Raw genomic sequence first — 13972 nt, forward strand, 5'->3', positions numbered from 1 at the left:
TCGGCCTCCCAAAGTGCTGGGATTACAGGCTTAAGCCACCGCGCCCGGCCTTTACACTTCCTTTCTTCTTTCTTGTGTCTTCTACTTACTCAATGCATCCCCTGAATTATTGTTGTTGTTGTTATTGCTGTAGGTTAAACACATATTGACCTCCATGGTTACCCTGTTCACCTTTTGTTTCAATTCATCATTTTACAATTATTATAATGTATCATTATTTAAATATTTCATTTCCAAGTTTCATATTAGAGCTTGGCTACTCAACTTGGGGTCTTTGAACCAGCAGCTGCAACATCACCTAGGGGCTTGTTAGAAATGCAAAACCTCAGCCTCTACTCTATGCCTTGAGTCAGAATCTGAAATTCAAAAAGTTACGGAGGTCAGTGGTATGCGCCTGAGAGTTGGAGAAGCACTGTAGTAGAACATATTCTCATTAATAGGAGCGTTTACAAAATACTGTTAGTTATTTGGTATTTAATGAGGAACACACTAAAAGATATTTAGTCATTTTTTTCTTTTTTTTAAATTTATTTTATTGCATTTTAGGTTTTGGGGTACATGTGAAGAACATGCAAGATTGTTGCATAGGTACACACGTGGCAGTGTGATTTGCTGCCTTCCTCCCCATCACCTACATCTGGCATTTCTCCCCATGCTGTATGTCCCCAACTCCCCACCTCCCACTATCCCTCCCCTATTTCCCCCCAACAGACCCCAATGTGTAGTGCTCCCCTCCCTGTGTCCATGTGTTCTCATGTTCAACACCCGCCTATGAGTGAGAACATGCGGTGTTTGATCTTCTGTTCTTGTGTCAGTTTGCTGAGAATGATGGTTTCCAGGTTCATCCATGTCCCTACAAAGGACCCAAACTCATCGTTTTTTTTGTTTGTTTGTTTTTGTTTTTTTATGTATCCAATATGACCTTTATTGAGCAAGTACTGCTGTGACGTTTAACATCAATCAACATAAGATTGCAAACTGTGCATGTCAACGAGGTTCTCCCATGAACAAAAGTCCATTTTAAATGCACCAGTGAGGTAAACATAGTTATTCATATAGCAGGAGACCAAGGAAAAGGGCAGTGGGAGGGAAGAGGAGAAAGCTGTTGTCACCAATGGCCTAGGCTTGAGCCCAGCAGATGAAAAGAAGGGGGGTGATAAAAGTGAGGAGAAAGCAGTGGTGACCAAAATGGTAGAGAAAATCACCAGTGAGGGGGGAGATGGTGCTACCAAATACATCACTAAATCTGTAACCGTCACTAAAAATGTCGAAGACCATGAAGACACCTTTGAGGAGAAACTAGTGTCTACTAAAAAGGTAGAAAAAGTCACTTCACATGCCATAGTAAAGGAAGTCACCCAGAGTGACTAAGATTTGAGTCCATTGCAGAAGATTAAGCCATATGACAATTTCAAAATGCATGTGATTGGCAGCTTCAAAACAGAATGGGTTCTCCCATGGGGGCTCCAGACATTGTATTTTACTTTGGGCAATATGAGGGGACTGCATGCAAGCTCAGGGTGCTCCCTCCTCAGTCTTTGTGGGATTAAACTTGTCGTTTTTGATGGCTGCATAATATTCCATGGTGTATATGTGCCACATTTTCCCTGTCCAGTCTATCATCGATGGGCATGTGGGTTGGTTCCAGGTCTTTGCTATTGTAAACAGTGCTGCAATGAACATTTGTGTGCATGTGTCCTTATAGTAGAACGATTTATAATCCTTTGGATATATATCCAGTAATGGGATTGCTGGGTCAAATGGAATTTCTATTTCTAGGTCCTTGAGGAATCGCCACACTGTCTTCCACAATGGTTGAACTAACCCATTCAAAAGTGGGCAAAGGATATGAACAGATAATTTACAAAAGAAGACATACATGAGGCCAACAAACATATGAAAAAATGCTCATCATCACTGGTCATCAGAGAAATGCAAATCAAAACTACACTGAGATACCATCTCATGCCAGTTAGAATGGCAATCATTAAAAAACCTAGAGACAACAGATGCTGGAGAGGATGTGGAGAAATAGGAACACTTTTACACTGTTGGTGGGAGTGTAAATTAGTCCTTTTTTTCTTATTACAATGAAATCATATGAGGATGCAGACATCCTCCTTAACTATTTAATAATGTCTTAAAAAATTTAATATATAATGGTATTAGCTGTCATTTTAAGGAGATTTTTAATCAGCAGGTATTGCAAGCATTACGATTTATCACATGTATACAGTCAAAAGACACAAGTGAAAATAAACTTCAGTTATTTCTTTTGAAGTCTGAAGGCCATAAATTATGTTTGGGTGATAAATCAGTTGTGTTTGATTATTAATAATATTATTATAGGTAGTGTTTGCAGAAAATTTACTATTTGACAAGCCATGTACAAAACACTTTATAGAAGTTCGCCTATTTATTCCTTAACATAACATTACTAAATTGCAAAATTATAACTTTAATTTTCAGAAGAGGAACCTGAAGGCAAGTTTCATAGCTTAAATAGTGGGCAGAGCTGAGGTTTAACCCTGTGTATCTCATGCTAGAACTCCAGTTTGTAAATCCCACGTGTTATTATCTCCTTTATTAGGTAATGTAGTTTAGTTCATCAGCTACGCTAGTGACAGAAAACAATTACACCATAATATCAGCAAATTATAGGCATTTGCAAAGTTTTCAGAATGAAAGTTGGTAGTTCTTCTAATAATCTCACTGGAATAAATAATCTCCCTTCATTTTATCTTTTTATATTAGACACATTCCCTCTATAATTTCTAAGACCTTCAAAATATTACAATTATATATTAATTATTAATAACTTTTATTTGGTAACTTTGTAATTATATTTATATTACTTTCTCTCCTCAGTATTATGTAAGTTAAAAACTTGAGACAAATTTAATATTCCAAGATTCATTGAGCAAATAATGATTTACAAATCAGACAGCCCTCAGAACCAGTAGAGGTTCAGAAATCTCCACTTCATAATGTAGACAGGCAGCCTTTATGGACAGAAAACAGAAGAGACATACAGAGACCATTTGATGAATTACAGTTTGGAGCTTGCCTCGCTTGAACATGATATGATCAGTTGGCTACCCGTGACTGACTGAAGTTCGGCTACTAGCTACTGTGATTGACTGAGACTCAGCTAGTTGTTATGGACATTAGTTTACATACTAAGTTATATTGTAGTTTGTTATATAAGGACTCAAGTACAGAGGCATGCCGAAACCAAATTTAGTTTAATATGTGGTAGTTAGACCCTTAGTTTCAGAGTCCAACTCTTTGGGTTCTGATCTGGGCTTTAGGATTTACTAGATGTGTGACCTTAGCCATATTAGCCTTTTCTAATTCAAAGATCTCATTGTTAAAATGAGGATATAAAAAAAGGCACTTAAATCTCACAGTTTTGTGGTCAGGTTTAAGTTAGAGAACTTATATAAATTGTTGAACATGTTGCCTTACAAAAATTAAACACTCAACAAATAGTACCTATTAATATTACTGGATTTTGAAATATTGACAATAGAAATTTTATCACATGCATCCTTTTATATATGAATTTTGGTATAAGATGAATAGTTTGGGGAATGTGTTTAACTGTAAGCATCAGGAAACCTATCAGTAACTTAAACAGATAATGGCTTATTTTACCATATAAAAAGAAATACAAGCTGGATTTTTTAAAGGGATAAATAAAATTAACAAACCTTTAGCCAGACTAACTAAGAAAAAAAGGGGAAACCCAACTAAATAAGAGCTGAAAGAGGAGACATTACCACTGATACTGCAGAATTTCAAGTGACCATTAGAGACTACCATGAACAACTGTATGCCAATTAATTGGAAAATCTGGAAGAAATAGGCAAATTCGTAGACACATACAATGTACCAAGATTAGGTAATGAAGAATTTCAAAACCTGAACAGACCAATAACAACTAATGATATTGAAGCTGTAATAAAATTCTTCCAGCAAAATAAAGCTTAAGACCCAATGGCTTCACTGCTGAATTTTACCAAACATTTAAAGAAGGACTAATACTAATCTTATGTTCCACAAAATAGAGGATGAGGAAATACTTCCAAACTCATTCTATGAGGCCAGTATTACCCTGATACCAAAACCAGACAAAGACACATAAAAGAAAACGAAACTACAGACCAATATCCCTGATAAACATTGATGCAAAAATCCTCATCAAAATACGAGCAGACAGAATTCAGCAACACATTAAAAAGATTATTCATCAGTTGGTTGCAGTGGCTCACACCTGTAATCCCCAGCACTTTGGGAGGCTGAGGCGAGTGGATCACTTGAGGTCAGGAGTTCCAGACCAGCCTGGCCAACATGGTGAAACTCCACCTCTACTAAAAATACTAAAAAACTAGATGGGCGTGGTAGCAGACACCTGTAATCCCAGCTACTCAGGAGGCTGAGGCAGGAGAACCTCTTGAAACTGGGAGGCGTAGGTTGCAGTGAGCCAAGATCACACCATTGCACTTCAGCCTGCGCAAAAGCGGTGAGCTGAGATCACACCATTGCACTTCAGCCTGGGACGAAAGAGTGAAACTCTGTCTCAAAAAAAAAAAAAAAAAAATTATTCATCATGACCAAGTGGGATTTATCCCAGGGATGCAAAGATGGTTCAACATAGGCAAATCAATCCGTGTGATAAATCATATCAACAGAATGAAGGAAAAAAGACATATGATTATTTCAATTGATGCTGAAACAACATTTGATAAAATTCAAAATCCCTTCATGACAAAACCTCTTTAAAAAGCTGAGTATAGATGGAACATACTTCAACACAATGCAAGCCGTGGATGACAGTTACACAGCTACTATCATAGTGAACAGAAAAAATTGAAAGCTTTTCCTCTAAGATCTGGAACATGACAAGGATGCCCACTTTCACCACTGTTATTTGGTGTAGTACTGAAAGTCCTAGCTAGAGGAGTCAGACAAGAGAAAGAAATAAAAAGTATCCAATTTGGAAAGAAAGAAGTCAAATTATCCCTGTTTGCAGATGATAGGATCTTATATTTGGAAAACCTGAAAGACTCCACAAAAAATATTAGAACTGATAAATATATTCAGTAAATTTTCAGGTTATAAAACCAACATACAGAACTTGGTAGCATTTCTACATGCCAAAAATAAATAATCTGGAAAAAAAAAAAGAAATCAATAAAGTAATCACATCTACAATAGCTACAAATAAAGTAAAATACCTAGGAATTAACCAAAGAAGAAAAAGGTCTCTACAATAAAAATTATAAAATGCTGATGAAAGAAACTGAAGAAGACACAAAAAAATGGAAAGATATTCCTTGTTCATGGATTGGAAGAATCAATATTGTTAAAATATCCACACTACCCAAAGCAATCTATAGATTCAATGCAATCCCTATCAAAATAACAACATTTTTTACAGAAATAGAAAAAGCAACCCCAAAAATTATATGGAACCAAAAAAGACCCAGAATAGCCAACACTATCATGAGTGAAAAGAATAAACCTGGAAGAATCACATTACTGACCCCAAGTTATACTACAGAGCCACAGTAATCAAAACAGCTTGGAACTGGCCTAGAAACAGACACATAGACCAATGAAAGAGCATAGAGAACTCAGAAACAAATCTATACATCTACAGTGAACTTATCTTCTACAAAGGTGCCAAGAACATGCATTGAGGAAAGGACCATCTCTTCAATAAGTGGGGGTGGGCAAACTGGATGTCCATATGCAGAAGAATGAAACTCGACCTCTATCTCAAACCACATACAAAAGCAAAATCAAAATGGATTAAAGACTTAAATCTAAGACCTCAAACGTGAAACTATTAGAAGAAAAAATTGGGGAAACTCCTCAGGACATTGGACTGGGCAAAGATTTATTGAGTAATACCCCACAAACCCAGGCAACCAAAGCAAAAATAGACACATGGGATCACATCAAGTTAAAAAGCTTCTGCACAACAAAGTATACATTCAGAAAAGAGAAGACATAGCCCCCAGAATTGAATAAAATATTGCCAACTATCTATCTGATAAGGGGTTAATAACCAGAATATACAAGGAGCTCCAAGAATTCTATAGGAAAAAATCAATAATCTAATTTTAAAATAGGGAAAAGATCTGTATAGACATTTCTCAAAAGAAGACACGTAGGTGGTAAACAGGTGTATGAAAAGATGCTCAACATCACTGATCATCAGAGAAATGCAAAACTACAGTGAGAAATCATCTCACCCCAGTTAAAATGGATTTTATCCAGAAGACAGGCAATAACAAATGCTGGTTAAAATGTGGGGAAAAGGGAACCCTTGTACACTGTTGATAGGAATGTAAATTAGTACAACTACTATGGAGAACAGTTTTGAGGTTCCTCAAAAACTAAAACTAGAACTACCATATGATCTTGCTAGCCCACTGCAAGGTATGGACACAAAAGAAAGGAAATCATTATATTGAAGTGATATCTGCACTCCTGTGATTTATTGCAGCACTACTCACAATAGCAAAGATTTGGAAGCAACCTGTGTTCATCAACAGATGACTGGTTAAAGAAAACGTGGTACATACCCACAGTGGAGTACTGTTCAGCTATAAAAAGAATGAGATCCTATATTTTGCAACAACTTAGATGGAACTGGCGGTCATTAATCTTAAGTGAAATAAGCCAGGCACAGAAATATAAATATCGTATGTTCTCACTTATTTGTGGTGGCTAAAAATCAAAACAATTGAACTCAAGGAGATAGACAGTAGAATGATGGTTACCAGATATGGGAAAGGATAAATTGGGCGGAGGAGTGGAAGTGGTTAATGGGTACAAAAATTCAGTTAAATTGAATGAATAAGATCTAGTGTTTGATAACACAACAGGGTGACTACAATATGCAATAATTTATTGTACATTTAAAAATAACTACAAGAGTATAATTGGACTGCTTGTAATACAAAGAAAGGATAAATGCTTAAGATGATATATATCTCATTTACCATGATGTGATCATTATGTATTATGTGCCTATATCTATATATCTCATGTACCTCATAAAAATATACATCTACTGTGTACCCAGAAAAAATAAAAATAAAAAAAAAAATCTAAAGACAGGCATATGAGAACTGATGTGCCACTAAGTATTAAGGTTTCTTTCACTTTCCTGCACCACTGTCTTTTAATTTGTTTCATCCTTATGTTCGCAGAATGGCTGCAGTGAGCTGGATATTACATTCATATTTTAGGAAGAAATGGGGGTGATGGGCAAAAGAAGAAATACAAAAGTCTAGGAATGATGGGAAATGCTATTTGAGTCTATCCATGCTAAAAATCCTTTCTGGTCTTCCTATGAAAAGATTTCTGCTTCCCTCCTCTTGGGGACAACCTGGCTAGGGAGCTACCCCTAGCTGCAGGGAAGTCTAGGATGGTAAGTATTTTAGTTTTCTGGTCTCTATATGCAGGAAGACATTGGAGAATAGGGTCTTGAATGGCTTTGGGGTAACTGACTCATAATATCCACTATAGTACTCATTAATGAGCAGCCAATGAACCAAAGAAAAAAGTCAATATGAAACCCTTTTAATGAAACATATCAAACCTTTTGAAACAAAATGAAATTCATGTATATTAAAATATGATGATCCCTCTTACCCGGTATTTTGCCACTAAAGTGTTGGAAGTAAGGAATGAAACTTTACACAGATATTTATTTTGGCAGCATTGCTATGGTGATAGGAAAAAAATTGTCCCTAGAACAGACCCTGAAAACAACTGCTCTTAGCAAATACTCATAGGTGTTTCTGCTGCTACAGATAATCACAGAAGTTGCCAGAAATTAAAATGTGCAAAGGATAAATACAAATCTTTCTCCTTCTTTGTGAGTTGGGGAGATCTTGCTTCTTTTTTAACCTCCATAATTTTGTTACCCTGTTTTGCAGCTTCTTTCTTTGCAGTGTTTCTGGTACAGCTTAGTCATCACCATCTCAATCTCATTCACCACAGAACAAGCACTTGCTTGTCAACTGTAAATGTGTAATCTCAGGAAATTCATCCCTGCTCTCTTCGTCTCTGGCCATTTGTCCTCCAACCCATCCATTCATAGTGCTGCTATATGCTTCCCACCCCAGGCTCCATAATCTTCCATGGCTCAATTTAATCCAGAAAGCCATCAGTGGGCTGTACCTGCTGCAGAGGGATCTCATTGCTCTTTAACTTTCCACATCCTTACAGACTCACATTTTTGGTCTTCTCCCAAAAAAACCTCATTCTATTTTGAAGAAAATACCTTCTACCTAGAATATGTTTCATTAATCCTCAAGGCAAGATATAATTCTTCCATAAACTTGACTTGAACTAAACTGACACTATGCTGTTTTTTTTCTTTCCGTTCTTTCCTCATTGTCAATATGCTTTTATTGATTCCTTGCTTCATTCACTGATTCATCTGGCAAATACTTTTTGAGCATAAAATGTGTGCCAGAACTTTTGTGAAAGATAGGATTTGTAGAGATCAAGGAAATTTAGAGCATGTTCTCATGGGGATTGCAGGTTATTGAGGAGGAATTATTCTATGTTGCTATTAGGATAGTCTCTGGTGGTTCGGAATTCTTGAGCTGTAACTGACCAACCTTTCACTCCCTCTTTCTATCACCCCTTTGGCAAACACACACACCCTGGTACAAAAGGTTCTGAAGAGCGACAAGGATTCATCCTTTCCTTTTCTTTTGGCTTTATATCCTCTAGCACAAGGACTCAGTGGGATTCTACAAAATTCATTTTTCTAAAATATTTTGGAAAAATATCTGGAATAAAATTGAGATAGAGTGAGATAAGGATATTTTCTTGACTTGTGAGAAAATAACACAACCAAACATCATACAATGTGATTCAATGAAGGTTCACATAAAGTACATTTCAAACTTTGGAAATTAAAAATAATAGACCTAAGAATATTTCCCTTTGTATATATATAGCATGATGTCATTGTACTGCTTGGTAGCAGCATGGAAATTTGAGCGTAATCTAGGTTGAGAGAAAAGGTCATTATTCTTAGTTCTGTGTTCTTCCAATATACCATGTTCTTCAAAATCTACCAAAAATTGTAAATCCGTAACAATTGACACTTCATATTTGTACAGAATTTTATTATTTTATATGTTCCTGCTTCTTTTGCAATGTCTTATTTCTTTTTCTTTGTTTGAAACACATGTTTGCCACTGTTCAACTCTTACACCCACATTCTCTTTTGTTTACTGATGTGAAAGGGGCCCCATATAATAGGTATAACTCAGTATCCAGTTCAAGTTCAAACATGTGTAAGGATTACCTCTTTTTCTATTCTTGGGCAAAAACCAAATGCTCATGATATGTTCTTTTATGTAAATATCTAGTTATTCAAGGTAAGTTCTAAATGAATTTTTCTTCATCTTATTTAAGAGTAAGTACTTTTTTTCTTCCATAGTAAGGTAATCTTTTTCAGTGATCTGAAATACTTCCCAAGAAGTTAGAATCTTTGCAAGTGTTTGAATCTTAAATTATTATTTGTTCTCTGTTGGCTGTAAGAGCTCACTCATTGGAATTACAAAACCCTTTCTCTTTATAGCTGAAAGCGTTTAATGTATGCAAACTTACATTTGGCTTGAGAACATTTTTAAAAATAAACTTTTTCAAATTGGAATGTTCTTACTGAATTCAGGCTTTTATGATGCTGTTTGATTTGGCATATGTTCCTCCTGATATCTGCATTGAAAACACTTTGCATTTGAGAGACTTTTCCTGCCTTATTGGGACATTTCAACTCAATTTATACTTATCAGTAGTAAAAGAAAGAAAACATTTCCATCCAAAAGAGGTTTCAGTAGGATTTAGCAGTAAGTTCTTTAAAAAGAACAACAGCAGCAAGCTTGAACCTTTGCCCACTTAAAAAAAATAAAAATAAAAAAACAACAACAGTAACAAGAAAACAAAGAAACATTATAAGATTCTCTTTCCCTTTTTAAAGGAGCCACAGAAGGAGGGTTCTTCCTAGTCTATTTGAAAATATATCAGCCTTATTCAAGGTACTTTTTTTTTTCTATTTTACCTGATCCATTTACACTCAGAATCAGACCAAATTTATTACACAATGTAACCTTTACTGCTAAAATTCTGGTCATTGGTTCAATACTTGGATCCTTCACAGAAAGCACATATCCATCAGGATGCATTTGGCTTTACGTAATTGTCAATTTGTGGAATTTTAGAACGTGAAGATGACTACTCTTTATTTAACAGAAGTCTGGGATTAGGTGTTGCTGTGGTTGGAAAGGTGCATGTAAGATGGGTGAACAGCTCCCTGTTTCTTTATAAATGGTACATACCTGGAGAACTAGCACATAGGTAGCTCAATAGACAGAATGTTACTAGGACCCCCAGAAACTCCCTTTATGTTCTGTTTTGGTTCTCACTCTCCTAAGGCAATCACTGTTCAGAGTTCTGATAACTTAAGTTATTTTTCCTATTTTTGTACCTTTTATAAATGGGATTAGGCATGATATACTCCTTTGGGTTGGGCTTCTTTTGTTAAACATTATGCTTGTGGGATTTACTCACATAGTGGCATGCAGTTGTAGATAGTTCATTCTCATTACTGTATAATGTGACAGTGTCAGAAATATGCTACAATTTATATATATTCTACTGCTTGAGGTGTTTCCAGTTTATGGCTATTACAAATAATGTTACAATGAACATTTTGTATATGAGCATTTAGTATATGTCTTTCAGTAAATATAAATGTACAATTCTACCTCATATATATCTAAGAAATGAATTACTGAGTCATAGGGCATACATATGTTGAGCTTCAATGACACTGAAGAGATAATAACACAAGCAAACATTACATAATGTGATTCAATGAAGATTCATGAAAAAAATACATTTCAAACTTCAGATATTAAAAATAATAGGCCAGTTTTCCAGAGTAAGACATCTTTTTTCATTCTTAGATCATATTTTGAGTTTTGTAAATGTGTTTCCCGATTAGCAGGGGAAAAATATTATATGCAAACTAAAGCACGTATACAATGAATTGCATTTAGTTTAAAACAAAAGATTTAAAAAACGTAGGAGGAAAGAGTTATATTTTTATTAGCTCACAAAAGTACATTTTTGAAAAAAGCAAATAATCATAGAGTTAAAAAGGATACAGTCAGGCTTTTTGAAAATTGACTTGTTTTTCTTCTCCCCTTTTAAAAAAGATAGGTTATTGAGGAAAAATAATTTTTCATCATTTCAGAGAGTACCTGTTCCTCTTCATCTTTTTCATTTAGCTACTTTTTTTTTTTTTTTTTTTGTAGAAAATAAAGTCCACCTATAAAACATAAAGCTTGGGGTAGCTCAAGGGAGATGATTCAAACCATTCAAACACTTTATTTTTCGGATTTTCTAATGTACAGTTAAATCATTAAATAAAATATTGGTAGCTATATTTAAATCTCCCATATTTTATTTTTTTTTTAGTAATATTAAATTATTTTAGGATACCTGATTTTGTGGTAAGAAATACCAAAGGTCTTGATAGAACTTTTGACTGATGGACTTTGAATCAACCAATTCTAGCCGGTGGGTAGAGGACAGAGCACTGCTGCCTCTTGCATATTAACCTTTATGGGGCTGCTGGAATTGTGGACATTGAGTATGAAGTCCCAGTTTGTACTCAGATCGATTTACTTTCAAATTTTCAAAAGAATATCTAAATTCCCTTCCACACTCTCTCGTGGAAGCCTGTCTTCCTCTCCTAAACTCCATCTCTCTCTCTATTCCTTTCCTCTCCTGGATTCCATCTTTCTGGATTCTCTCACTCAGTGTGAGAGTTAGCTGTTTCTTTCTCTCTCTTTCTCCTGTTTCTCTCTCTCTTTGAATAACATCACTTTCTACCAAAAAAAATATATATATATCTAAACTAGATATTCTTTTAGTTTATCTCTCACTGTCAAAAAGTCTCCTTTAATGTCATTTTAAGTGAGTAAGTTCTTTAATGTCATTTTAAGTGAGAAAGTTAAGTGATTATTTTGAAATATTGGCTTGGGGAAAACTGCAGTTCAGTGTGCTTCAATGAGAAGGAAAAATAATTTACAATATTAGATTACAGTGAAAAGAAATATAAAAGAGAGTTTTACTGGGAGGTCTGCCTTTTATCCTTTTAACGTTTCATGGAACTAGAATAAGAATATCCCATTTTGTCTAAGATGTTCCTTTAAGCAACTTTCTAAGTGTCAAGGCATTTGTCTTACACATTGTGCTCTTCAGCTGTATTACCAGAAGTCTTTTGTTTAAAAAAGCCTTTGGTAAAATTCTTTGAATTTGAATTTAAGCCTGAACAACAATAACAACAAAATGTACTTAACCTTGCTGCATTTCTTTATGTAATGATCAACTCCTCCCATGTTATCCTTTATATTAGTAAGCCATTTTCTTGAATCCCTTTCTAAAATTAAAGAAAAATGTAACATAAATCCTATACGTATGTTCTGATTTTTAAAGCGTCTTTATTTTTACTTTTGCTGATTCAAGTATAGAAATTATCTCCTCCCATTCCCCTCTCCTCAATTAGCTGCCAATGGTCTGGAACTTAACGATTTTGCCTCATGTGATTCTATTTGTTTGTAATCCTATATTCAACATTGTACTGAAGTCTGTTAAACATTGATAAGCCAGTTTTTATGCAGCAGGTCCTCAGAGAGCATTGCACTAAAATGCTGTAAAGACTGGGATTAGGTTTAGGTATTGTAAGGCATTTTCGAGACATTTTCCTAGTGTCTGTTCTTTCAAAGGTGCCAAATCAAGTTGGCCTTGATTTAATATTGCTAAAATTGTAATGCTGAGCTGACTTGGAGCTTCACGTACTTCAAAACCAGTTTTTCCAGAGGTGATTTAACAAACAGTTCTATTTTTTTGAGTGCTGCAGAATGTAATGCACACATGGGACATTATTGTGTAGTTTCTGTGAGACACTCAGCTCTTTGCCAAAATCTTAAGTTTCTTTCATTGCTATTCAAGTTATACCTTCCTCAGTTATCTCTTGCCAGGATTCTAACAGCCTCATCTGATACTGGTTTTATTTAGTTGGGAGAGTTGCATTGTGTTTAATTTCTTCTGATTTGTACAAAATAAAAATCCTCCTGCATCCCATAGATAACCACTATTAACATTTGGGATTGGCCAGATGTGGGGGCTCATGCCTGTAATCCCAGCACTTTGGGAAGCGGAGATGGGTGGATCACCTGAGGTCAGAAGTTCAAGACCAGCATGGCCAACATGGTGAAATCCCCATCTCTACTAAAAATATAAAAAATTAGCTGGGTGTGGTGGTGGGTGCCTGTAATCCCAGCTACTTGGGAGGCTGAGGCAGGAGAGTTGCTTGAAGCTGGGAGGCAGAGGTTGCAGTGAGCCAAGATCATGCCATTGCACTCCAGCCTGGGTGACAAGAGTGAAACTTTGTCTCAAAAAAAAAAAAATTGGGGATTATATCTTTCTCATATGTTTCCTATAGGTAGATATACATTTTGAAAAAGTTACTGTGTTTGAAAGATTGTTTTGTAACTTGCTTTTAAAATTTTTTATTATATAATCATATATATAAAAGAATATATATGAACATATAAGATACAAAGAATAATAAAATGAACACCTGTGTAAACGCCACCTACCTTACAGAATAGTACCGCTGTTTTAAAGCCCCATGTGTCTCTACCAAATGTTAATCTTTTCCCTATCTTTTTTTTTTTTTTTTGAGACGGAGTTTCGCTCTTGTTACCCAGGCTGGAGTGCAATGGCGCGATCTTGGCTCACCGCAACCTCCGCCTCCTGGGTTCAGGCAATTCTCCTGCCTCAGCCTCCTGAGTAGCTGGGATTACAGGCACGCGCCACCATGCCCAGCTGATTTTTTGTATTTTTAGTAGAGACGAGG

At 35.5% G+C, this 13972-nt stretch overlaps 1 protein-coding gene across 1 annotated transcript in view; it reads left to right on the forward strand.

Moving 5' to 3' along the window:
- Window positions 1-13972, forward strand: part of IL1RAPL1 (interleukin 1 receptor accessory protein like 1) — a 1311893-nt gene that overhangs the window by 510309 nt on the left and 787612 nt on the right. The gene's annotated exons all lie outside the window — the stretch shown is intronic.

This window comes from Sapajus apella, unplaced genomic scaffold, assembly GCF_009761245.1.
Source record: "Sapajus apella isolate SASKATOON/1434 unplaced genomic scaffold, GSC_monkey_1.0 scaffold17, whole genome shotgun sequence".
Classification (NCBI taxonomy): domain Eukaryota; kingdom Metazoa; phylum Chordata; class Mammalia; order Primates; family Cebidae; genus Sapajus; species Sapajus apella.